This window comes from Thermobia domestica, chromosome 7 (assembly GCF_964235325.1).
Source record: "Thermobia domestica chromosome 7, izTheDome1.hap1.1, whole genome shotgun sequence".
NCBI classification, from domain to species: Eukaryota; Metazoa; Arthropoda; class Insecta; order Zygentoma; family Lepismatidae; genus Thermobia; species Thermobia domestica.
The window spans coordinates 15,442,832-15,469,967 of record NC_137460.1 but is presented as its reverse complement, the minus strand read 5'-3'; the positions used below and the strand labels follow the sequence as shown (position 1 = coordinate 15,469,967).

Below are 27,136 nucleotides of genomic sequence, written 5' to 3'. Positions count from 1 at the left end.
CTCGGGCCGAAAAACTCCAAAACTTTTCGGGCCCGGGTTGGACCGGGCCTAGGTACATTCGGGCTGGATTGGGCTCGGGACGAATTATTCGGCCCTTTCAGGTCTCTCCCTCCTAGAACTGAAGTGATTTGGGTGAAGGGCTTCGAAATCAATCTTAATTAAGCAACCACTCCAGTGCTACATTTGAAAAGAGAAAAATGTTCTTTCCAGAAGAACTGGTTCTTGCAGATACGAGGGTTGAAAAAAAATGAAATGAAATCTTTCAGTTTAACGTCCCACGATTATGCCCTTTAGGCTAAGGGAAAGAGATGATTAAGGCAAGTGATTAATGATGGAAGAATTGGTGGACTAAGAATGTGGGAGAAAACCGAGAAAACCCAGGGATTCGATGTTCCCACTACAAACTTATCAAACCAAGAAGCCCACGCACCAGATGTAAGCACTCTACCACTGAGCTACCCTGATTCCACGGTGATTCAAATAAAGCCTTAAAGCAATATCCTTTTTTGTTTTATATTCCGAAAGTTTGGGACAAATACTTCGTACACAGTACCCAAATTTGGGAAGACCGGATTGATAAATGGAAGAAAGCTTGTAAAAAATTTCAAGAGTATGGGTAATTTCAGTACCGCTTAAGGTATATGAAGATCTGGGTGAATTCTAAAGTAAGTAGAACATGCTTTCGCAACGTTATTATGTTATCTGGTTTATTGTCTGCCCGCAGGAAAAGCATGTTACTTTTCATCTAGCCAATATTTATACTTTGTCATTTTTGCGTGTGAACCACAAAATAAACCGCCATATAAGTAATTTCCAGAAATTGAAAAATGAAATGAAATCTTTGAGTTTTACGTTCCACGATTATGCCGGTTAGGCTAAAGGAGACGGTGATAATGAGAGATGAGTGAAATGGTGGAATGAAGAAACTAGAAACAAACGGGTAAACCCAAGAAAACCCACACTGTATTTGTCCACAAAGAAACCTCATATGGCGCAAGCTAGGATGGAACTAGGGACCTCATTTACCACAGGTAAACGCTTTACTATTGAGCCGGTACATGTGCAAGAGTCTTGGTCTTGGTCTTAGTCTTTCACCGGGATTCCTGGTCTTGATCTTGCATGCAAGACTATTGCACAAACTGCAATACAAGATTATTGCGCTCATCACTAATTGCACATGTTTCGTAACATTCAATCAGGGATTTTGCCAAGATTTGAAAATTAGGTTGGCGCAGCAATTGTATTGACTGAATCTAGGAGAAGAGCAAGGCCATTTTTCGTGTTATTCCTTGTTTCCTATAGTGCGTCCAGTAACAGAACGTCTCTGACAGCTCGCAGTAACATTGCCACTACTCGCCTGTCAAGGTTTTTTTTTTTCGGTGCAACTGTAGTGGCAGTTTAATTAACGGTATAAGACAGAGTGATCGTGGTTGGTAACACTGGTATCAAAGTAGGGGCAGCAATGTCCCACCTCATGTGGGAAGAAACGTCAGAGACCATCTCTTGTTGGCCGGGCTATAACATATTGGGTTCTTCATCAAAGGGAATGTGGATAAAACTCTGGAGGTGTGCAAACGGGAGTGTACAGTTGGATGTGGAATGCTAGCAAAATCTCTGGATTCATATTTCGTTAGCAACAATTGGAAACTTGTTTGAGGAGAAGACAGATAAACTTGTTCATAGTATTTGTATTGACTCACTTAAATATTTTTCGAAGAAGGTACACTTGATCAATTTTGGGTGGCGCGTTTATTGAGTAGAAGATAATAGGCAAAAAGGAATTGAAATACCCAGTTCCATTCTGTACCCCATCAGGAAGTCGCGGTCGGAAAGAGGCATTGCCGCCGTCGACGGTGGCGGGCCGCCGGAGGAAGCTGGCACGACGATCTACTTGTTCAAAGTTGCCGACCGTTTGCCAAGGCGGCAAGCGGTCGAAAATCGTAAAATAAAATTGCCCTTTGCCGATTCTTTGCTGACTGTTGCCAACCGTCAGAGTCGGCAAAACAGTCGGAAAGGCCTCTTTCCGACCCTGTGCCGATTCCTTATGCCGGCTTCTTTTCGACGGCGGCGCCGGCGCATTCAATGCTCATTTCCGGCTGTTTGCCGACTGCTTGACAAGGCAACTATTCGTCGCGGTCGCAAATCGCGCGGAAAGGCGCCGGCAATCCGACCGCGGCATCTGCTGGGCCTGGACAAATTCTCCGACTGTTGGCGGCAGGATCCTGATGGATTAGCACATACATTTGTGGACAAACATTTTCAATTATTTGTGTCTTGAAAATTGAACAAACAAGTCTTCGCGATCCTCATTCTGACGTACGGCTAAATATATAGATGTATTAGATTGCATAAAAAAGTATACGGTGTATACTCACCTAATAATTTTTAGCCCAGCATCTACCTACCTTAAACTCACGAACAAACAAGCTCATATGAGGTTGCGTATGCGCTATTTTAATAAAAACTAGCTGAACCAGCGCTCTCTACATAGCGCATTATTCACATATGAGCATGAATCTCCTTGTCATTCCTCACATCTGTACATGTCCTTTTACAAGTGAAGGACGTCTTGATAAAAATCGGCAAGGGGTAGCATAAAGTGGAGATCTTTTTCGATATCTCGCATCGTTTGCAAGATTTGAGCCTACTTCCGGTTGGAGTTTCTCATTCATCTTTGATAAGTGTTTTCTTTCTTCTTGCATACTGTATGTAATAATCAAATACATTGCATACACAATTAATTATAATGTCACTGACATATGATGTTCATTGGACAAAACACTCCAAACAATAAAGATTCATATTAGAGGCTGTCCACATATTACGTAACGCTATTTTTGACCAATTGTTACCCCCTCCTTCCCCATTGTCACACTTTGTAACGCAAGGCTGAATCCCTCCTCCCTTTGTTACGTAACAGTTTTTGATTTTTTTAAACCAATTTTGCTTATTTTGGGGGTTATTACAATAAAAAACTGTTTTAATAGTAGACATTTTTATTGCAAAATGTGTGTATTCAGATACATTTCTAGTCTATTTTCGCCAATAAATCTAAGTATTTAAAAAATGGTAGTATGGTAAAAATATTTTAACATCTATAAGATTGTTTAATTAACCAGTCTTAAATAATCGAAATTGCACACTGTCGTTTTCTTAAGGAGATCGATCCATCTTTTGACTTAAACTCGAAATACCAATCATTCAGCAAAGTAACGTTTGTTTTTATTTTAAAATAATAACTGTGTTACAGTTTTGCCAACTAACTGAATGTTTTGCCTTCATATTGTCTGATGAATCAATATGTTCAGTTAATTGGCGGAACTGTATACAGTCATTATTTTAAAATAAACATTGCTCAGTGTTTTGTATTTTAATTATTGAAGATAGCAAAGCCAATATGAATCAGTTAATTATGGATTCCATCAGTTTAGGTCATGGATGATTTGCATCGAAGAAATATTATCGGAAGATGCAGATGAAACAGCATCTAAAACTGGCATAGCCTCCTGAGACCCTGAGTATTGCATACAATACGTTTTTCGAACGCCCATCATGGAGTCGTGTACATATAAATATATTTTAGCTCTTTTTCCCGTATTCACGATGCTTCGTGTATTTGAAGTTCGCCAGTGTCGACGATGCAAAGTTCTCTTTCTCGTCGACAGCAGATTCGAAGTGGTTGCACACAAGGGCGTTAATTTCTCTGTAAATTTGGGGGGAGCACATTCAGATGCAGAAGGCATATATGAAGATTTTAAGACAAATTGCACACAAATTCTGCCAAATATTGTATATTCATAAATAAAATGCAGGGGCCCACATGAGTTTTTTGGGGGGGCCTGGCTCAATGGGCCCCCCAGGATTGGCGCCCTTGGCTGCACAAGCAAAGGAGCAGGGACATCTCGTTTGTGAACAAGCCTTCTAGCATCTTCCTTGGACTTCAGTTTACCTCTTTACAAACTCTTCTTGTCCTAACCCAGCACCAGAATGCGAATAAACTAGATTTCTCCAGAAATATTCGAATCCAATTTTTAAAAAAATCAGTACGAGATGAATATCCGACGAATTAGCTTTCAAATATCTTATTTTGCTCTGCGGATTGTGAATTGTTCCGTAGCGGAAAATGTTATTTTACGGAAAAGAGTTTCTTCTGTTTCACATAGAAACCCCTTAGATGACTAGAATGGGCAATGGTTTATATCAAAAGTTTTAAATAATATTCTCAGAAATAGCGATACGAGTGGAAACGCCAGGGCATTTTCAAGCGGTGGTTACGTTCACTAACAACTAACTCCAGAAAAGCATGTGCGGTAAATGCAATGCTACGGTAGCCAAAAAAGAACGAAGTTTTACTATATTGTATATCACTATATTTTACTATATTGCATACAGGATTCGTCATCAGTTATACTGCCATCTAGTAGCGTCTTCGAATCTCTTCTGCATGAGGGACCTCATGTGGTTTGGATTCCACGTTAATCAGCAGGTCCACGTCTCATATAGCCTCGCTGCTGAACGGGACGTTAAAGTCAAAATCAACTCAACTCTTCTGCATGATTCAATTTATATAGGATATATGTTTGCAATCTCGCAAAACAGTAGAAATATATATTGACTTTTATAAAAAAAAAGAGCAGAACTTATTTTATTTTTTAAAATTATTTGTTTAAAAGATTGCATATAAATCCGAGAATAGAAATAAAAATTATAGCAAGATTATACATGCGTTACGTAACGAAAACGTAAAAACTCTCCTCCCCCCTTGTCACATATCATAACGCAAGGTTTAATCCCCTCCCCCTTTGCCACGTTACGTAATATGTGGACGACCCCTTAGCCTGGAAAAAATGTTTGTACTTCGTTTTTCATTATCATTTGGTCATGAAACAAACGCCTGAGAGATATACAGCCCTTATATACAACTATGATGTTGGAATGTATAACTCGTAGGATATGATGCTTTACTTTTTTTTAAATGGCAACACTTCCAGTGTAGTCCTAAAAAAATGCAATAAAGAAATAACGGCCATGCGTTTTAAATATTCAATTAGAACTGCGCAATCTACATAAGATTTGGAATCGACCAGCGAAAACGGCACGTTTCTAGCACTTGTGGTTTTCGAGATCTCATTGTCGAAAAAAATTGGAGACAAACATATACATTTTTGTGTGGGCGGAAAGAATTGCCGGAAACATAAAGATGTATGATTTTTCCCGTAACATCTGGTATACATTGTAGGTCATATCTTGTAACATAAATATAGATTGATGATAATTGGGTAGTTTATACTGTTGTGTACCTCTTAATTACCTACTTTCTTAATACTGATTCAGCGCAGATACCAATATTTATATGTTTGGAGTTCGTAGCATGTCTTAGAAAGTAGGTAAGAAGCCCAACATACTAAAGTATTTAGAAACCACTATTATAGACTAAAAAGACATGTGATTAATGTATATTAATGATTACGAAAGGATTTCACGGAATGAGAATAAGCAGGAAAAGAGGAAAACCCAGAGAAAACGCACAGATACTATGCTATCTACCACAAAGTTACATAGCGTGGAATTAAAGCACAGACCCTGCTCATCAGGAGCGAGTTCTCTACCTTTTTTTTCCTATAAAGAAAAGTATTTTGTTCCTTCTTACATTATTGAACTTCTACCAGATTCGATACGGATACGAACATGGAACGATCGATTCCCATGCCCTTCAAAAGGACTGTGCTAGAGTAAGGGAAAAGTATAGTCAGTGACAAAAATTCTTTCCGTTTGGTAAAATTTATTTTGGAAATATCGATGGTATGGCTGGAACCCCGTACAGAAAATTGCATTCTTTTTTAATTGACTAAAAACTGTACTCAAATTTTCCTTCCATTCTGAAGTTAGTTACGAAACTAATTTCAAACTTTTGTCCCTGAACTTTTGTTCCTGACTGTATATTCAGTAGTCATTAGTCTAATGAAGAGGGACAGTGCAGAATATAATACAACTATGAGAATGTGGTGCTATGTTGGCTTAGTGGTAGAATTCTCACCTATTGCGTGCGAAGTCCTTGTATCGATTCCAGCTCTAGCCAAGTAGACTTTATGGTTGACAAACACGGGTAGATTATGTGTGTTTTTTCGGGGTTTTCTCGTTTCCGCCTACTTTCGTCATTCCTCCATTATCATTCATCTCATTATCACCGTCTCCTTTAGTCTTGGTGAATAAGGGTGTTAAAATACAATTTATAAAAAAACATACACACACACAGTTGAGAATGCTCGAAAAACATTGCGAGAACGAACTTAAAAACAATTATTTTTTTCGAAACTTGGGGGGCGCGGTGGCTCAGTGGTAGAGCGTTAACCTCCGGTGCTTGGGGTCCCTGGTTCGAACCCAGCTCGCGCCGTGTGGACTTTGTGGCGGACAAACACCGTGCTCGTGGGTTTTCTCGGGGTTCTCCCACTTTCTTCATTCCACCATTTCATTCATTTCTCATCATCACCGTCTCCTTTAGCCTAACCGGCATAAGCGTGGGACGTAAAACTCAAAGATTTCATTTCATTTTTTTTCGAAACTTCGATATGGCTCCTTAAACCTCCCAGAATCGGAACTTTTTGGGCCAATATCTCGGAAACGGTAAGAGTGACATGAAAAATTCCATCGTTTTTTTTTTCAGATAGTTTTTGATACTCCATCGAATGAAGGGCTCAAAATTGATAAATTTACAAATAACAGATAGATGCGTCCACACATTGACATAGAGAATTCATGACGAATTTTTTAAAGTTCGCTGAAAGAAATTGCAGTAGTGAATTTTTGTAACTATTTTCTTGAGCAGTAGAATAAGTACACTTTAATTGATGATTTGTAGATTTATCTTGATTTGCTGATTCGATATTTATATACATCTCTTCAAGGAATACCGTGGGGCTTTTCTGTTTACTTGTAGCTATCCAATTATGCCGCATTACGTTAGCATCATGTTTACAAAGTCTCTCGACAAATATTTATTAATTCAATACTGCAGCAGCTCATAATGAAACATTGTGGTAACTGAGACTCTATTCTATCCAGATTGTGTGCTTTCCCTGGTTTCTATTTGCTAATAAATCTATATGCATGGTCTTTTGCTATAACTGTTTCTGACGAAGCTTTTTGCTAAGGAAACGCAGTACTAAGCATTGTAATTTACTCAATTGAATGATCCTAATTCAAATTAGTTTGGGTTGATAATACCAATAATAATAATAATAATAATAATAGAAGCATGCAACAGCTAGATGTTCTGTGGGAAAGGGGAAAGACGTTTGCACGAGATAGACAGAAGGAGGGTGCAGAAACCACGATACAAAAATGCTAGCTGGGACAATCGATCGTCTTTTTTTTCTTAGTGGTTTCGCATGCCAATGGTTTTATCGAGCGTGACAGGACGGTGTATGATATAGGTTGTAGAACAGGGAGAGGAAAAAATGGTTTGGTCGCTATGACAAAGGACAAAACTCCTGAACATGTAAGATATGGCTCTCGTGATTGGTAACTTCCCTCTAACCACTTCACACAGCGAACTGTTGATTCGCTTGTCGACATTATTAGTGAGGATTATATTTCTGTTTATAACACTAATATACAAGGTTTTGTTGTTTTGAAGTAAAGAGATGTAACGGAATGGATTTTGCCCGCAGAAATGATATTCAAAATATTGTTTTACGTCGGATTTCTTCACAAATCACGAAAATGTGAAAATTGAAAAATGTGTAGCCCTATTTTTTAAATGATTTTGATTTGTGGCAACGTTTGTTACATGTTCAATAATATTCTAGATGGATGGAATAGTTGTGTAAGGGCATAAATACATATTTCAAAGTATACATACCTAACATTCACCCCTGGTCTCCACCTGAAACTTCCTCTTTTTGCATTTTCTTCGGTGATCTTCCGTATTACAGTCTTTTTTAAACACCAAACAATAGTCGGTCATCATATGGATAGTCCATCTTCCCTGGTATCTCTTTTCCATCACTTTAATGTCCTAATGGAAACGCTCGCCGTGTTCTTCCGTAAAATCACAAAGATCGTCAGGAAAGGATTTGTGGGCCTGTAAAAATGCTACCTTTGGTTGTTTTCAGACGTGATTGATGAAAGCTTAATGATAGAACGTAGAACGTCCTTCCGACAGGACGTAAAGTCATAAAAGTCCTACCATGTTTATCTACAAATTAGAGTACTTTGAGTACTTCAGCAGGACAGAAAGTTTTCCTGGTGGAAAGAGCACGAACTCTAGTTTTAGCGCAAGCAAAATCATGTCGGTACGACTGGCAGAACGGCGGCTGTGTACAAAATTCCTTCCGAAAAAGCCTTCCCGAAGAACGGAGGCTTACACTTTCTATCAATAATAGAAAGCATTCACTGTCTCTGCTTAAAGATGTCACTAATTGCTCCATTAAACCTAGCTTTATGTGTAACGGTGACAGAGAGATCAACAAGTGAAACTGAAACATTATTATTTTCTCCAGATATAAAGGTACGTCTCACTGGCCACTTTTTCCGAACACAATGTTCAGTTCTAACTCTGGAGTTCCATTCACACAGAAAGCAAGGGCATTTTGTGTACCCTGCTTGTTCGCTGAGCAGTATTCCAATCACCTTGAAATCCCCAGACCAGTCGTAATGTTTGTACTCCACCTTCACCAGCAGAAATTTAAGATTTTCGTACATCTGTTTCATGGTCACGGAATTTCAACACAACCAATAATCTCTTCATACAGAGCATATTAACACGCTATAAATGTCATATATATTAATGCCATTAAAATGCGTGTTTAATTTTCACATTGTCGTGATTTGTGAAAAAAACCTGACGTTATACATGACTTTGAAGCTTATGTATGATTACACTATGTATATCAGTGTAATCAGGATTAGTGGCGTATGCAGCATTTTATCAGGCTGAGGGAGTTCAGACACTCAATTTCATATGCTTCCAATCTTACTATATATATATATATATATATATATATATATATATATATATATATATATATATATATATATATATATATATATATATATATATATATATATATATAATATATATATATATAATTTACTAGCGAAAGGTATGCATTAAATATCGAATTTCCTTTAGTATCTTCCTTAATTAGGAGGTTGAAACTGCGAAATCCTCTTGCGTATGCTACAGATGAGGATTCTGTAAATACTTCAAATTTATACGATACATATAAAATGGAGAGACATATTATGTGAGTGTTATATTCAAGAGTTTATCCACCAGAAGTATATCTGTAATTAACGCGTTAGTTTCATTGTTTATTCCATGTTCGGAGAGCAAGTTAAATTCTAACTAACTCCATGGTCTATGGAACTTGGAGTTTGAATGCTGTGTTCACAAAAGCTCTCCATTGACTTCTATCCGTAGCCAACTGTATCCAGTTTTTACTTTGGATTCCTATTTCTTCGAGATCCATCTTAATATCCTCCCATCTGTACCTAGGTCTTCCTAATGACCGTTTTCCGATTGGGCTTCCAGTCAAAACTTTGAAAGAGTTCCTACTTTCTTTCATTCTGGCTACATGATCTGCTCACCTGAGTCTCCTAGACCTGATGGCCCTAACATATTTGGTAAAGGTTTAAATTATGCAGTTCTTCGTTATGAAGTATTCGTCAATTCCAAATCAAGTTCCTCTTCGGTTCGAATATTCGTTTCAGAACTTTATTCCCAAATATTTTTAATCTACGTTCTTCTCTCAGAATAAACGCCCATGTATCGCAATCATACAGCACAGCAGGCGTGAATATCGTTTTATATATTTTAAGCTTCAAATTCCTCGACAGAATTCACGACGACAAGAGGTTTTGAACTGAATAATAACACGATTTTTTTGCTATTAGTCGACATTTAATTTCTTCCTGAATATGGATTTCGCCTGTTAATATTGATCCTAGATATTTGAAAGTATCCACTTTATCTAAAGCATTATTTGATATTTTAACTCATCCATAATTTGCCGTATTACAATCCCGACGAACTTCCATGTACTTATTTTTTTCTGCATTTACTTATAAACCCATGTCCTTGCAAGCGTTTAATAAAGCATCTGCATTTGTTTCTGTTGTTCCTTTATCATATTTATATCATAACATACGCCCTAACCTGTTGAATACGATTCAGCACTAAGCTCTAGTTGCTACTTTTTCTCTATCTCCTAATGTAACAAATAATAGCCGACAGCTTCTATTCTTTCGGAGAAGGTTGTGAATTTGTTGTTTACTGTATTTACTTATATAAAAATTGCAGTGAAAGTTTGAGATTCTAACTGTTATAATCCTGTCGAAATGATGGCACAGTACCCCTAACAGTTTAACAGTAATGCACATAGCATTTTTTTTAAAACTATGGCACACTGCACTAATTTTTCTTGCTCCTATTTCTCAAATGAAATAATGTCATGCTCCAGTTATTACAGGAATATTAACCAAGAGTATGTGTGTAGAGACTCTGTCACTGATAGAAAAGTACGAAAAAATTATATACTAATTTAATCCTTTAACTGGCTCAGTTTTCTGGAAATATATACTCTCAGATGAATGCCATGTCCTTGCAAGCGTTTAATAAAGCATCTGCATTTGTTTCTGTTGTTCCTTTATCATATTTATATCATAACATACGCCCTAACCTGTTGAATACGATTCAGCACTAAGCTCTAGTTGCTACTTTTTCTCTATCTCCTAATGTAACAAATAATAGCCGACAGCTTCTATTCTTTCGGAGAAGGTTGTGAATTTGTTGTTTACTGTATTTACTTATATAAAAATTGCAGTGAAAGTTTGAGATTCTAACTGTTATAATCCTGTCGAAATGATGGCACAGTACCCCTAACAGTTTAACAGTAATGCACATAGCATTTTTTTTAAAACTATGGCACACTGCACTAATTTTTCTTGCTCCTATTTCTCAAATGAAATAATGTCATGCTCCAGTTATTACAGGAATATTAACCAAGAGTATGTGTGTAGAGACTCTGTCACTGATAGAAAAGTACGAAAAAATTATATACTAATTTAATCCTTTAACTGGCTCAGTTTTCTGGAAATATATACTCTCAGATGAATGCCATGTCGTAGTACCACGTCATAACCAGTTAAATGGTTAAAGCATATTTTGTTACATACAAACTACACAAATTAATAGAATATATGTCCAGCAAAGTAAAAGGAACGAACAGTTACTATTGGTAATAGACGGCATAATTTTTAGCATCGCAAAAGTTCGTTCTTTTTGATTTTCTCGAGAACTGCACATGAGAATTGACCCGCATCTTGTTCAGCTACCTGTGCAGTGCAAATTTACCTATTGACTGATGTATGCCTTGTATATTCAGACATGGTTTTAATTATATACAAATTAAATTTTAGGGGTTATTGACAACTATTATATATATTGACAATTATTATATATATTAACCATATTATGTACTGTCGTCTTCTTAGTATTATAATACACTAGATGAATGCAACACATAAATGCTACAGATGAATGTTGTAGGTGAATACTACACGTGAATGCTGAAGATGAATGCTACAGATGAATACTGCAGATGAATTGTACTCGTACAGGTGAATGCTATAGATGAATGCTGCAGATGAATTTTACAAATGAATGCTACAGCTGAATCCTGCTTTCTTTTCAATGTTAAATTAGATACATTTTCAACAACATAATAGCTGTTTCGAACAAAGGTAAATATTTAAGTTGTCCACAAATGTAAATGCTACAGATGAATGCTGCAAATGAATGTTGCAGGTGAATACTACACGTGAATGCTGAAGATGAATGCTACAGATGAATACTGCAGATGAATTGTACTCGTACAGGTGAATGCTGCAGATGAATTTTACAAATGAATGCTACAGCTGAATCCTGCTTTCTTTTCAATGTTAAATTAGATACATTTTCAACAACATAATAGCTGTTTCGAACAAAGGTAAATATTTAAGTTGTCCACAAATGTAAATGCTACAGATGAATGCTGCAAATGAATGTTGCAGGTGAATACTACACGTGAATGCTGAAGATGAATGCTACAGATGAATACTGCAGATGAATTGTACTCGTACAGGTGAATGCTATAGATGAATGCTGCAGATGAATTTTAGAAATGAATCCTGCAGCTGAATCCTGCTTTCTTTTCAATGTTAAATTAGATACATTTTCAACAACATAATATTTGTTTCGAACAAAGGTGAATATTTAAGTTGTCCACAAATGTAAATTTCTGAATAAAGCTTCTTCTTACCTATGATTCTTACTACTCCTTCGTATTGTTATTATGACGGCTTACTTCTCCTTTATTTACTTTTTTTGTAACGTTGTCCAAAATAAGGATAACTTTGACTTACTATACTCCGAACGAAATTGCCGATATGCTACTTATTTTGGGGCGTATGTAGCAAATAAAGTGTCATCAAGCTCGATATCGAGATCGACAGCCACCGAGTCATACAGTTATTCGAAATATTGAATTAAGAGTTAGTAAGGATCGTTTGACATATGAACTACGGCGATAATATACGACTGATAATTGTAGCAACCATTCACACCGATCTACATTAATAGTAGAAAGATTAAGAGGGAAATAGGAATACGTAGAACAACTCCTCTTAAGCTCTTCAAAGGAATAGAAAAATATTGTGCCTATCATATAACTTTAGTTGAAATCCCCACTGTAAACATGTTAAGACATTTAAAGTTTTGTCCATGGACATAAAAATGTTTCCAAATACTTTTTTTTTTCTTAGATTTTTTTTCTTGGCGAAGATACATTTTGAAATACTGGCGAACTTAATAGGATGATAGCTACTACTGGTCACATGTTAGTCCTCTAGTGATGCGCACGGGAGAAGATTTGAGGCTGTCTCGTTTCGAAAATGTGCTGTAAAAGTGATGTCTCGACTCGAAAAATGTATATTTTTCTATTGGAAGAGCTGTGTCTCGACTCGAATTTTCTCAGGAAAATTCTGTCTCGACTCGACTCATGCGCATCCCTACAATCCTCGCTGGAATGCTCAACATCCTTGGAGTGTTAGTGTGTGCTGTGGCGTTTTCAATGGTTATCTAATTTGTTCACACTTTTTCGATGCAAATGTGACTAGGATTTTTTTTTCTGAAATTCTTCAGACGTCAATTCCTACTTCTACTTGATGAGATGATTGATAAAATAGTTGACACTGGGAAAGTATATGGAATGGAAATCTATATCTATATCTATCTATATCTATATCTATATCTATATCTATATCTATATCTATATCTATATCTATATCTATATCTATATCTATATCTATATCCATATCTATATCTATATCTATATCTATATCTATATCTAAATCTATATCTATATCTATATCTATCTATATCTATATCTATATCTATATCTATATCTATATCTATATCTATATCTATAAAACCGAAAGTCATAAGAATATCCTGAGGAAACGATCCTTACGGCTCAGAATAGAAGGAAGAAAACTTGAAGAGGTTGATCATTTCAAATATCTGGGAAATATTTTGACGAGAAACACTTACTACAACAAAGAGAGAACTGGCATAGACAAAGAAGCATTCAACAAGAAAAGGTCACCCTTAACTAGCAGGCTCAATATTGGTCTAAGAAAGAATTTGGTCAAGTCCTATGTATGGAGTTGTGCTGTATGGTTAAGAAACCTGGACATTACGAAAGATACCTAGAGAGCTTCGAAATGTGGTGTTGGAGGCAGGGCTGTAAGTTGTGGGGGAAGGGGACAAGTGCCCCTCAGGGAAGCTCCCCGCCGTTCGACTATGGCCCATTTTAAGACAAAATTTTCTTACTCCATATATGATACGAACATGAAACTATAAATGAAGCATCAAAAAGGTTCATTATATTGCATTAAAAAACAGCACTTAATATAAATAAAACAAAAATGAGTCGTAGGTCCATTTCAGTAAAAAATGTCTACTATTAGGGGCCCTAGAAATAATATTTATTGGTATATTAGTTTTGAGATATGTCAATAGTGTCCCCTTAATTAATTTGTGCTGTATGGAACGGGCCCAGAAGCGTAATTAACGGCCTCACGGATCTGGTAGTTCGGGAGGGCCCACAGACTCCGGCGGCCATAAACAGTAAGAAAAAGATGGAAATAGCGGACCCAAGAATTAGAAAACCAATTTTTTCTAGGGGGCCCAAATACGCGTATTAATGCTTGCCCCCTAGAAAAATATCTAAATTACGGCACTGGTTGGAGGAAGATGTTGAACATAAAATGGACGGAGAGAGTAACAAACCAAGATGTTTTAAAACAGATAGGAGAGAAGAAGACACTTTTAGCTATCATCCTTCGTAGGAAGGCCAATTGGATTATGCACATCTTGCGAATAAATTGGCTTTTTCATACCACCATTGAAGGAACGACGAAACGGAAGAGAGGAGTAGGAAGAAGACAAATGATCGAGGATTTGAGAAATATAAGAAAATATTGGAAATTAAAAGAAAGAAGCAGAAAATCAAGAAACACGGAAGAAACATTTTCAGGCCAAAACTAAAATTGAAAAAAAGAAAAAGAAAGAAACCTCATTAGTCCTAGGATCTGCCAAAATACAGAATATTTAATAACAATAGTATTTGAGAATGTTGACTTATAGACAAGACAAATGAAGTGGATTCAGTTAGATGGAGTGGAACCTCATTAAGAACGAATACTGTCGCAGTAATCGAAGCATTTCAATTAAAAATGAATTGGAAAAAAATTTACCCATACTATGGTCTGCACAATTCCCAAACTTCACCTCATGATATTTGCATCTGTGGGAATATTTGAAACAAATATTTTACGTATGAATGCGAATTAACAACCAAAAAATATATATTGGAGAAAACTCGTTTGGCTTGTGCACAAATCTCACGGAACGTCTTGTTGAAAACTGTATCACATTTTCGCGGAAAGTTTAATTTATGCCTTCAGACAAGTGAAAATGATGTTGATCAAAATGTATGTACAATAAATTTGGTTCATTTTGCTGGTGCGCAAGAGGTAAGGGAACTCACGAAGGAAAAGCATAATGGTGTAACCTAATAGGCGAAGTGACACACGAGATAAAAGCGGTTAATAATATCAGAGGCGAAACTTACGAAGAAAACGCATCAAAAGTGTTTGATGTTTATAGGAACACCATCGCTCGTAAACTTTCTTCGCATGAAAGTATGTTTTCAAAAGATATCCTTATTCTCAGATACAGAACTCCATTATGTAATATATTGTCTCATTTTCTGATATTGAATCACACTCTGCTATAAACATATGTGTTACTATTTAAAATAACTTTCCTTTACTTTTACTAATTACAGCGCTGTCTGTCAGTTGTAGATCAAAATGTTTAAGGCAAATCATGCACATTTTTTGGCGTTGAAACGACATCTGCACCAAAAGTTGAAGTTTTCATCTGAAATGTGAAAGTTATTCCTCGCTCTACCCATTTTAGTGGAGCCTCGGAAGAGAAAGCTTAACGAAATTAGATTTGAAATATGAAAGATTTCCTTCATATATATTCACTATGCTGTGTCATTCTCGAGATATTTGGGTGGGAAAATTAAAATGGGTCATCTCTATAGATAGATAGACAGATAGATAGATAGAATAGATCGTACACCTACATCAGCCGTCACTACAGAAAATAAAGAATACATCTTTTGTACCTAACAACATTTAGCACTTCGGTTGTTAAACGTATGTTTCTATATTACGGTAAAATACCTTTGCAGGTGCTAAAACTTCATTCTATAGGTACATCCACAAAGAACAGTAAGAGAAATTTTACATTAACTCTGAATGGCAACTCCGTAGATGTGGCAAATTTCACAACTTAGGGCTGTGGTTTCTTTGAGGGCAACAATTTGATTCTAGGCATTCAGTTGAACTTTCTTCTGGGTGAGATGAACTAGTTCGCAATATTGTATTCATTACTAATAAGCTCGCACACCTTATGATACGAGTGTGTCAAACGTGTAGGAACATAGGTTTTAGGTTTTAGTTGCTTAAGTATATACACCATGTACGAAGTGGCTGGCTCGTAGTTATCAAGACACTTTTAAAAGGATAACTTTGTATTACAAGATTCATTAATATTGAAATGAAGGCCACCTTACACAACATAAGCTTCATTTTGTCACCCGCAAGAGGGAAACATCAAAACACTCGTAACGTATCTGTCTAATTGTGTCTGTGGTTGCATCTAGCGTGATTCCTAAATTTTTCGCAAGGTTTCGTGGCTCAATACAGTGTTTCTTTAAACTAATTGTATTGATACTAACATTTGTGTGCTTTTTAAAGAGATTACTTGAAATTACGCTGGGCGGTTAGCGGACATACAAATCGGTATTACATTCTTATAAATTTCATCCTCAAAAATGATTATTAAAGACAATTCATAATAGAGGTTATAGGATTCTTTTCTTGAAATGTTTACAATGTAGAGGGTAAAGAGAGAAAAAAGGGGGAATAGGGGGGGAGATTAAAGAGAAATTGTTCAAAATGGATGAAGAGAATAAAGGATCCAAAAAGGAAGAAAAGGTGTTAAACAATTATCCTTATTCTCACCCAAAGGCAAATTTGATACAATAGGCTTTATAAGAATGCATTTTTGCTTCAAAAGAAAAGAGTGCAAACCTAAATATCCAAACTCTGATGAGGACACTAGCAAGAGGACAGGACACAGTATGGTTAGTAAGATATATATCTTAACTTTATCATTAACTTTTAAATATTAATTTTCTGTTTAATTTAAATATTGTGAAAATATAAGAATATGTAGCTTATCACTCGACAGATCACATTGAACTCAACAATATAACATACTTGAATTCTCATGTGTACTTTTCGAGAAAATCAAAAAAAAAATAAATAAATAAATAAATAAATAAACTTTTATGGACTCTGAAAGGCATGTTATTTATTCCCACTAATAATTGCCAGTTTTTATTTTGCTGCAACCCATTGTACTGTATGTTTTTGCAAAACACACTCTTGACTATCGGGTTCCAACTGTATGTTTCTCTTTTTCTACCAGTGGCCTACATTCCTTCTTTACGCACATACTATGTGTGCAGTTGCATACCCAGAAATTTTTATTGGGTGGAGTCCATTACTTCAGGTCACTACATATATGTAGTATTGAACAAATATTATTTTGCGCCCAAAAAGACTATATATAATTGTAAAACCCTTCCACTTATACAGTAAAACCACGATTATCCGCTACTGCAGCGAAAAAGAATAAATAACCCTGCTGCAGTTGCGTTCAATAATTTTTCATAAGTAGTCGCTGCGGACTGATACTTCGTATGTAAATAAGCAGGGACGTACGCAGGGGGTGGGTCCTGGGGGTCCGGACCCCCCGAAATTTCGACTTTTTTGTAAATTTAGCCTAGTTTAGGGGTAATTTTAGAAATTCTAATATAAAATACCGTTATATAATATTGAGTTTGGACCCCTCCCGAAATAAATTCCTGCGTACGCTACTGCAAATAAGTACTGTATATTCTAAAACAAGTTTTAAAACATCCAAGCCAACAAGCAGGAAAATACAATAGGCCCTAAAATATGAAGGTCGAAAATTACTGAAAGGTTTATTGTTTATCATAATCCTATAGGTCTCGGAATTTGTAGATGAGTGGCAGGCTTTTGCTTTTTTGTTTTGGTCATGGCTTTCACATTCTCTGATCACTGGCCTTGACGACCGGAGCAATACGAACAATAATTTTCATGCTGAAATACTGTAATTTTTTGTGTTTTTACCTTATTTTTTAGTTTTTTCTGGGTTATCCGTGATTTTCGCTGTACGCGGTGCCCTTGTTACACAATTCCGCAGATAAACGCAGCTTTACTGTATTTTCAGAAAAGAGCGAAAGAACTAAATATTGTTGCCACGAGACGAGACGAGACGAGACTTCAGGCTGTCTCGTCTCGTCTTGTGAAAAGCGTGTCTCGTGTCTCGTCTCGAAAAAATGTGCTCGTCCCGTCTCGTGTCTCGTCTCGAGAGGTTCTGTCCCGTCTCGTCTCGTCTCGTTTGTCTCGTCTTGTCTCGTAAAAATATAGCAGCATACCATGGGAACGAAAGTAAAATGTAGCAGGCTGCACCATGCTAATCAAGATACAACTAACAAGGGAAGAGAGGGAGATTATATATCGAAGTGGAAGATGGTTTATACACCAATCGAAAGCACTAATGAAGCCTATTACAAAACTGTAATAAAAATTTTCCGAATGCATATACTATGCGAGTTATATGAATATACAGGGTGTCCTGAAAATCCATTTTCACCCCTTGAAATCGCAAACGATGAGACAGATGCCAAAACTGGAAAACACGTTTTTGATCATTATAAAAGTACAATGTATCAAAGCAAAAATTGTTGTCCCAGGGCCACCCGCAGAGTCCCAGGCGGGATCCAACTCAAAAATTACAAAAGGTAAGGGGGTCAAGTAGTATATCGTTCGAAACTTCTTGGGAAATGAAAGAAGACGAACAAGTCCCAACTCTCTAAAATTACCCTGTGCAAAATGGCGGCCGGTCAAACTGTCACCAAAAACGTCATTGTAGAGTCTATGGCCACCCTCCAAAGAAAGAAAAAAAAACTGAAACGGTAAGACAGATGTCAAAAAAGAAAAGGATGTGTGTCATCTTTTCAAAAGTACAATGATTGAAAGTAAAAATGTTTGTCCCAGGGTCCTCCACAAGGTTCCAGATGGGGTCCTACTCAAAATTTTCAAATGGCAAATATGGTCAAATAAGGCTGTTGAGAAATAAAAAAAAACACGGAACAAGTCTCGATCCTCTAAAATTACCCTGTGTAAAATGGCGGCCGGTCAAAATGTACATCTTCATTTCGATTTTCTTAGCACGTTCACTTTCCATTTTGCAATCGGCACTTGTTTTCATTCTGAGACATTTGTACGTATTTACTCTTCCTGGTGCAAGGAATTCTTTCGTTTGAATCATTTTAAAATTGATAAACCAGATAACGAGCATAAGTACCACTGTTGTGCAGTCATAAACATAAATAAGTAGAGGTAAGAGTCTTTACTTCTGATGGCTCCAACCTCTACTTATTTATGTTCGTGGAAGTACATTATATGTTAACTAGTCAGTTCTATACTCAAAGATGTCAAATGTTGTCGTTTCTTTTCTTTATGTCTTAATTTGCTTTTATTTTATTATTTTTTCTTTATTTAGATATTATTGGGCTCAAAGAGCAGAATCTCACAGTAGGGGCAGTTCTTATCTTTCCGTTGAGTACAAAAATTAAAGTGAAAATAAACTAAAACCCGGTTACAGAAAGAACAGCTAAAATGCAAGATGTTTCCACAGTATTATCGTATAGCGTCCATACTTGTTCTTTCTGCTTTCATTTAATAACAGCTTTAAACGATGTGCTACTTGACCTCCCTTGCAATTTGAACAATTTGAACATAACCCCCCCCTGGGACATTATGGAGGACCCTGAGACAAATATTTTTACTTCCAATCATTGTACTTTTGAAATGATGACACACATGTTTTCCTGTTTTGACATCTGCCTCACCGTTTCAGGATTTTTTTGGGGGTGGCCATCGACTTTACAATGACGTTTTTGATGACAGTTTGACCGGCCACCATTTTGCACAAGGTAATTTTAGAGTATTGAGACTTGTTCCGTCTTCTTTCATTTCCCAAGAAGTTTCGAACGATATGCTACTTGACCCCCTTACCTTTTGTAATTTTTGAGTTGGACCCCGCCCAGTACACTGCGGGTGGCCTTGTGACAAGAATTTTTGCTTTGATACGTTGTACTTTTAAAATGATCAAACACATGTTTTCGAGTTTTGGCATCTGTCTTATCGTTTGCGATTTCAAGGGGTGGTAACGGATTATCTGGACACTCTATATATCCATATAACTCGCATAGTATATGCATTCGGAAAATTTTTATTACAGTTTTGTGATAGGTGTCATTAGTGCTTTCGATTGGTATATAAACCATCTTCCACTTCGATATATAATCTCCCTCTCTTCCCTTGTAAGTTACAAGTATTACCCAGAACACACAAGACAAGAAATGTCACGGTAGCTACACCGTGAAGCCTTCACCTCTGGTGTATGTGGTAGTCGGTTCGATCTCGGTTAGTGCCATGTGAGCTTTGTGGTGGACAAACATTGAATGTGTGTGGGGGCCGCGGTGGCTCAGTGGTAGAGCGTTCACCTCTGGTGCATGGGGTCTCGGGTTCGATCCCAGCCCCGCTAAGTGAACTTTCTGGTGGACAAACACCGTGTGCGTGGGTTTTCTCGGGGTTCTCCCGTTTCCTCCCCCTTTCTTCATTCCACCATTTCATTCATTACTCATCATCACTGTCTCCTTTAGCCTAACCGGCATAACCGTGGGACGTAAAACTCAAAGATTTCATTTCATTTCGTTTCATTTTTCGAATGTGTGTGTTTTCTCGAAGTTGTCTAATATCCTACCACTTTATTCATTCCATTAATTTTTCCATCATCATCCATTCGGCCAAAGTTGCCTAAAGGTCTTAAAAATAAATTCAAATAAGCTCACAAGGCAAGGACAAATAGTTTACAAGATAATATATCTCTGCTGTTAGTTGTCTGAGGCTTCTCGACCCTGACTTTTTTTTTTTTTTTTTTTATTCTAAAACATTGAAATTTGTTTCACCAGTTTCAATACACGAATATACAGTAAATTGCTCATAGGTACGTCGAAGATGAAGACACTAATGTTAAATAATGTTTACACGACAAGCAAAGTTCGATGTAAAGGTGTCATCATCCCCGACACTATCGTATACTATCAGCCCACTTGCTTTATAGTGTCTGTATATATATATATATATATATATATATATATATATATATATATATATATATATATATATATATATATATACAGAGAGAGAGAGAGAGATGGAAAGATATATAGATAAATAGAGAGATAGATATGTATGTACACTTTGATTTCATATATTCCAGCCTTTAGGTTTCACAGTGTTAACCCATAATAATCCAAAAACTACTTTCCATTTTAGCATATATAGATTTGTTGCAATTATTATTATTTTTTTAAAAGCTCGGAACCAAATAATTTTATTGAGTAATGGAAAGTATTTGATTGAAATTTTATATGTTACTGCACACTAAGCTCTACTTAAAGTGCCATAGTAATGGGAGCTGAACGACACATCGGACGAAAGAATGCTTGGGGTCAGTCTTCACCTCCATGGTTCAAATCTGTTCCCATAACCGCGGGGTGTGTGCTACTACGTGGTGCTTGCCCCGTTTGTGTAACAAACTCATGACAGTACACCCAGATTAGCTAATGGCTAAAAAAAAAAAAAAAAAAAAAGTTGATTTTTGGGTGGCCATTTTGGATTAAAGTTCCTTATATTGTCGGGATCTATTCGCAATCATACAACGTACATCTTCATACCAAGCCGAGCGGTCTGCGGCGATAAACCATCGGCTTGAAGGTCCCGGGTTGAGTCCCGGAAGGGTCATGTGTATTTATTTTAACAACATTTGTTTTTTCGTACTGTGTCAGGGGGGGAAATCGTACGGGATAAAAGGATTTCAGTCTGAAAAAAATTGAGAGAATATCCTCCCCAGGATACTTTCATGGGAGTAAGGAATTAGTAAAAATATAGGATATACATTTTATAGCAAGTTTAAAAAAATGATTTGGGTATCCTATTTCTTTTCTGTTAATTATATTCTTCAATGTTCGAATTTTGATCATTCTCATGATATTTTCTGCTTTCAACGGAGTTCCATGAATATTATACCAAATGTTCTTTACACTTATCAAGCTCGAGAGGTTTAGTGCGCCTGTAAGAAGCAATTTCTGAAGATAATTCAGGTCCTAATGAATATTATTCACTAGGAAAGGGAAGTATTCCCCTCCTCTCGAAGCAGAGGGCAATTTCGCACTCCTGTCAGATCAAACATTTCCGCGTAACAAAACGAAGGTCCCCCTGTAAAACCTCTTCACCTAAAGTGTTATTGTTAGTATCATAAATTTGCTGAAAGCAAACAATTTGAAGGGTTCGTCGATAATATCTTTGCTTCTTTTGTCGTCCGCCCGCCTTCCAAACGAAGAGGTGAATTTTACAACATGACTGCGACAATAAGCGAGCGATTGGTAAAATGGTAAAAATGTGTTTTTATGTGAGTGTGTATGTGTGTGTGTGAGAGAGAGAGAAAGGGGGAGAGAGAGAGAGAGAAAGAAGACAAAATTTTAGTTGCAAGATGACATACTTCAATTGCCGTTTTCGGTTCATATAGCAAAAAGAATACCGCCACCAGAGAATAAAGACAAGTGTAGGTCTTACCCAGTTTTCAAATTGAATAGATGGTGGTGGTAGTTCGGTTTCTTGACCTTGTAAAAATCTTCCCTGTCTTTGATTGTGTTTGTCATCATTCCAGCCAGAAATAAAAAAAAATGAGAATTCCTCAGTTTACAGCAAGGGGAATTGGGGACAGGACATTAAGGATGATATTCCTGGAAGCTCATGTATCACGATTGTTTCATTCAATAGACAGACGACACTTTTCTATGAAGGCTTTTCAACATGTTTTCTCACAAAGGGGATTTTCCTTTTGCAATCTATATGACCACTGGCAATTTCAATCTTGGCCATTCCCGCCAGCGTTTTCATTTTCGAGACGGGACAAGTAGTCTGTCTCGTCTCGTGTCTCGTCTAAGAGGGTTCTGTTCCGTCTCGTGTCTCGTCTCGTTTACGAGACGAGACGAGACGAGACACGAGAAATGTCTCGTCTCGTGGCAACACTAGAACTAAACTGCTTTTATAAGAGAAAGAGTACACATGAAGTAGTGTACGATCAAATTTTCATACTACATCAATCATTTCCCTGTTAGACAAATATAGTTGTGCATAAATGCATGATGAGTTAAAAAGTTCTATTTTTTTAAAGGGTGAGTCCGGATCCGGAGGACTTAAGTGAGTGCACCCCTGTATGCATAAGATTAGTGTTGTTTTCGAAACAATCACAAGCTTCAAATTTTCCCTCCACCTACCACTATTTTAGAGCGTAAGAATGAACATTTAAAGACAAAAAAATGCTTTAAAAAACCTAAAGTTTAAAATTTGGCCGGTGCAACGACATTGCGCAAATTTTTCTAAAGATTAGATCGTTGATAATCTAAGTAATTTATGTCTTATTAACGAGGAGCAGAAAGTGCTGAAATTGCGCAAATTTCCGCCGCGACGTTGCCAACAACAGGATTTAAGGAATTGTGTGAAATTTTGCATCGAAATGAAATGTATAAAGCTATTCCTTTATGAGATATATTTTATTGCATTCTAATATTTACAAAGCAACATACTTATTTACAGAAAATTTCATTTTACAGTTTGAATGCTTGAAATTTAAATCCTACAGCTTTTAAAAATGTCATACGTGCCTTCTCATAGTTTCTCTGCGAATTCCTGAACTCAGCATACTTCCTCATGACAAACTCGCTCCTTTTGACTTCTGCTGGTCTTTGGGCCTTTGAAATTCCTTTTAATATGGACGTTATTTTCATGGCAGTTTCCGTTTGGATCTCTAACAAAGCAGAAATCACCGTATGAATATCAGGAGCAGGGAAGTAAAATTGACTATTATAATGTCTGTGAAAAGCTTCTGGTCCATTTGTCGTCCGACGCATCGTGGATGGTATAGACGCCCACATGACAGGTGGATACCTAAAATTAATAAAATAAAAAGATCCTTAGTTCATGCACACAATTATTGACAATTTATATAAAACACTAAAACATTTATAACACTAGATTCAAGAAATATTTATAGTCTTGGTCCGTAATTTGTTTACAACTATCAAAACCTGCATTTTAATCTACGTCTTACATGAAGACAGAAGAAAATTTCACTATAATTAAGTTGCATTGAGAGAAAATACCATATCAGCACAACCATTAATGTTGTGTTCAAACTAGGACAACAGTTTTTGCAGTATTAAGAGTTATTGAAGCATGTGCTACTATAGATGAAATTCAAAAGGAAGCTACTTACTTGCAACCGTCTTCTATGTAGTTTTCTAGGACGTAATCGGAAAATTTATGCCCTGTATCATCCGGCGTCATTGATATTAGTTGAGTAAAGGCATCTGATACTTCTGTTGGATGTAAATATGGCAACCCAAAAAATGCCTTTATCCATGAACCTGTAAGAAAAGCAATAATAATAATAATAATAATAATAATAATAATAATAATAATAATAATAATAATAATAATAATAATAATAATAATAATAATAATAATTTGTTAGAATAAGCAAGCATTGGGAAAGTAGTGAAATTGATGGATCTTACTGTTGGCTTTATAATTTCTTCATTTCGTACATTATTAGAACAGCAGTTTATTTGCTTTTAAGAATGGTGACTGAATTAAGATTCTTCAGTCAAACAGAATAAGATTCTATTTTCAACTGTATTCTGTATTAATATATAACAAAACAAAGTCCACATGGTATTATTAAATTAATAATAAAGAATAATAGACCATAATAATATCAATAATACCTAGTTCAGATTTTGGATCCATATATGCTTGTCGCAGATCATTGTCGGCTTGAATCCTCCGCCACCATGTTTGTCCCAAATGGAATCTGCAGCCACGAATGTCACAATTTGGAAACACATTCTTGATGGCTTCGTGAGCAGCTGTTTCAAAATCAACGTAAATGATTTTCAAGTCGAATCTACTGTCTAAGTTTCTTATCATCTTCCACATGGCCACATACGTATTCTTGTCTTTCTTCGGCAAAAATGCAAAACATAGAGGTAGATAATATCCATTTTTATATGCATGTATTGTATATAACTGTGTGAAATGCTTAGGAGCATAAGTGAAAGTTCCATCTGCAAATACTTCTAACCCGCTGAACTCACACAGAAAACTGAAAAGAAAATAAGATTAGTGTCAGAAAAGAAAATAGTAAACAAGACTGTAGTGTCATATCGTTAGGTGAAATGCTATGTTACGATATATTTTGTGAGAATCAAAAAAAAAAAAAAAAAACTATTTTACTATAATTTGGAAATAAGACGGAAAAAGGAACTTTTCTGTTCAAGCAACTACTTCCTATTCTACTTCTTGATGCTGTAAATGAAACTCATTTCAAAGTTAATGGTTATAAATGAAATTATACTTACTCGATATTTTTCTTACACGTGAAAAGAATTATATTAGCTTCATCATCAACAAAGATGAATCTTTCTCCGTCAATTGCTATATCATCCTGCTTCTGAACCATTTGCTGTATAGCCTCTACGGTGTTTCTGGGTAGACGAGGAGTCACCTTTCTTCGATTTTTATAAATAACGTCTCGGCATCTTTTAATTTCTTTATGATCAAGTGTGTCATGATGTTCCAATTTTGAAACTTCCTGCCTTATAATTTTATTTGGCTTCTCGTTCAATTGTTCAGTGGCTCGTCGCTTACATGCCGTTGAACACCATCTTCATCTTCACAATGATTATGAATATCTTTCCTTTCTAAAACTTCACTTGTATTTTCATCCATTGTTATACTAGCATTACAGCTTTTCTTAGTACATCTGAAAGAAAGGAAATAATAATTAAATCGTATCACGTGTTCTAAACTTACTATTTAAAGAAAAATGTATTCACTATTTCACTGGCAAAAATGTTATATCTTCCATCACCTTTTAACAAAGTATAGGTCCAATTGACTGACATAAATACTAATGCAGGCTTACTTATTCACTTACGAAAGTATAGGACAAATTGCCTGGCATAAATATTAAAATAGGGACTAGACACATATTTTAACAAAATATAGACCCAACTGACTGACATGGATATTAATGTAACTTTCCATTACTTAACAAAGTATAGAAGCAACTGAATGGCATAAATATTAATATAGGTTACATCACTTAACAAAATATAGGTCCAACTTCCCGACATTAATACTAATAGTGTGTTACATCTTTTAACAAAGTATATATGGATCCTATTGACTAGCATAAATACTAATATAGGCTTACAGAACTTACTAAAATATAGGTCAAGCTGACTACTGAAAATACTAATGTAGGCTTTGCATAACTTAGCAAGCTATAGGCTTATATACATGCAAAAATTATGTACTACATTAACTTACCTCCAATTTGAGCCTTTTTTTCCTTGGCGAAAGAAACGATACTTAAAGCCTCCCATTAATACACAAGGTACACCTTTTTCTGTTTTCGTCAATGTAAACTCCATTCTGAAAGTTTCACTTATGTTTCTCCAGTTTATTGCTTCCTGTTTATATTACCCTCCTCACTAAAACTTGCGATTAATTCTCGATCCTGATTGGCTCGTTGTGATTCTCGTTCCTCATTGGCTTGTTCTATTATTGGTTTATTATATCCGCAATTCGTTCGGGGTTTTAACAGAACCTGAGGAGGTCTGACATACAGTTGCTGGTGACATTTGGGAGAGTGCACAACGGAGAAGAATAAGCTTTGCAGAGAAGAATTGCTGAGATGCATTGCTTTCCTGAAGAAGGTGTTCCAACCACAACCAACATAGATAACATCAGAGATGCATTAAAACAGCAAAACGTACAGTTCACGAACCTCATTCGTGTCCAAACAAAGGAGGGACCAGCACCCATCTTGAGAATGTTTTCAACATTTGCTCTGGCCATATACGTTGAACACGCTTTGCCGACAGTCGGCTAACGGAAACGCTTTGTTATCTCTCTGGGAGTGAAGCAAATACACAGTAATTAAAGAACTGAGGCCCTTTTCAGGCCCACAAACCAATTTCAGGTCCAAAACCTTTTGGCCAATATCATGGGAACGGTAATTCATAGAGAGACGATATTGGTCTTAATCAATACCTAAGAGGATGGTAAACACTTTGGTAGCAATATTAATTGGTGGCCATTGGCCAAACCAGAACTCTTTAAGTTCGTTGAAAACCGCGGCGAGACACAACATTCGACATGCTGCTTTAGAATTCTAACTGCATGTAGGAGGTACACGTAGATATAAGTTGCTGCATCACTCAAG

At 36.3% G+C, this 27,136-nt stretch overlaps 1 non-coding gene across 1 annotated transcript; it reads left to right on the top strand.

The window, feature by feature from the left end:
• The first annotated feature begins 6,322 nt into the window (after positions 1 to 6,322).
• TRNAR-CCG (transfer RNA arginine (anticodon CCG)) lies at positions 6,323 to 6,394 on the top strand. The gene has a single exon. It is a non-coding gene; the product is annotated as a tRNA-Arg (tRNA).
• Positions 6,395 to 27,136: the final 20,742 nt, after the last annotated feature.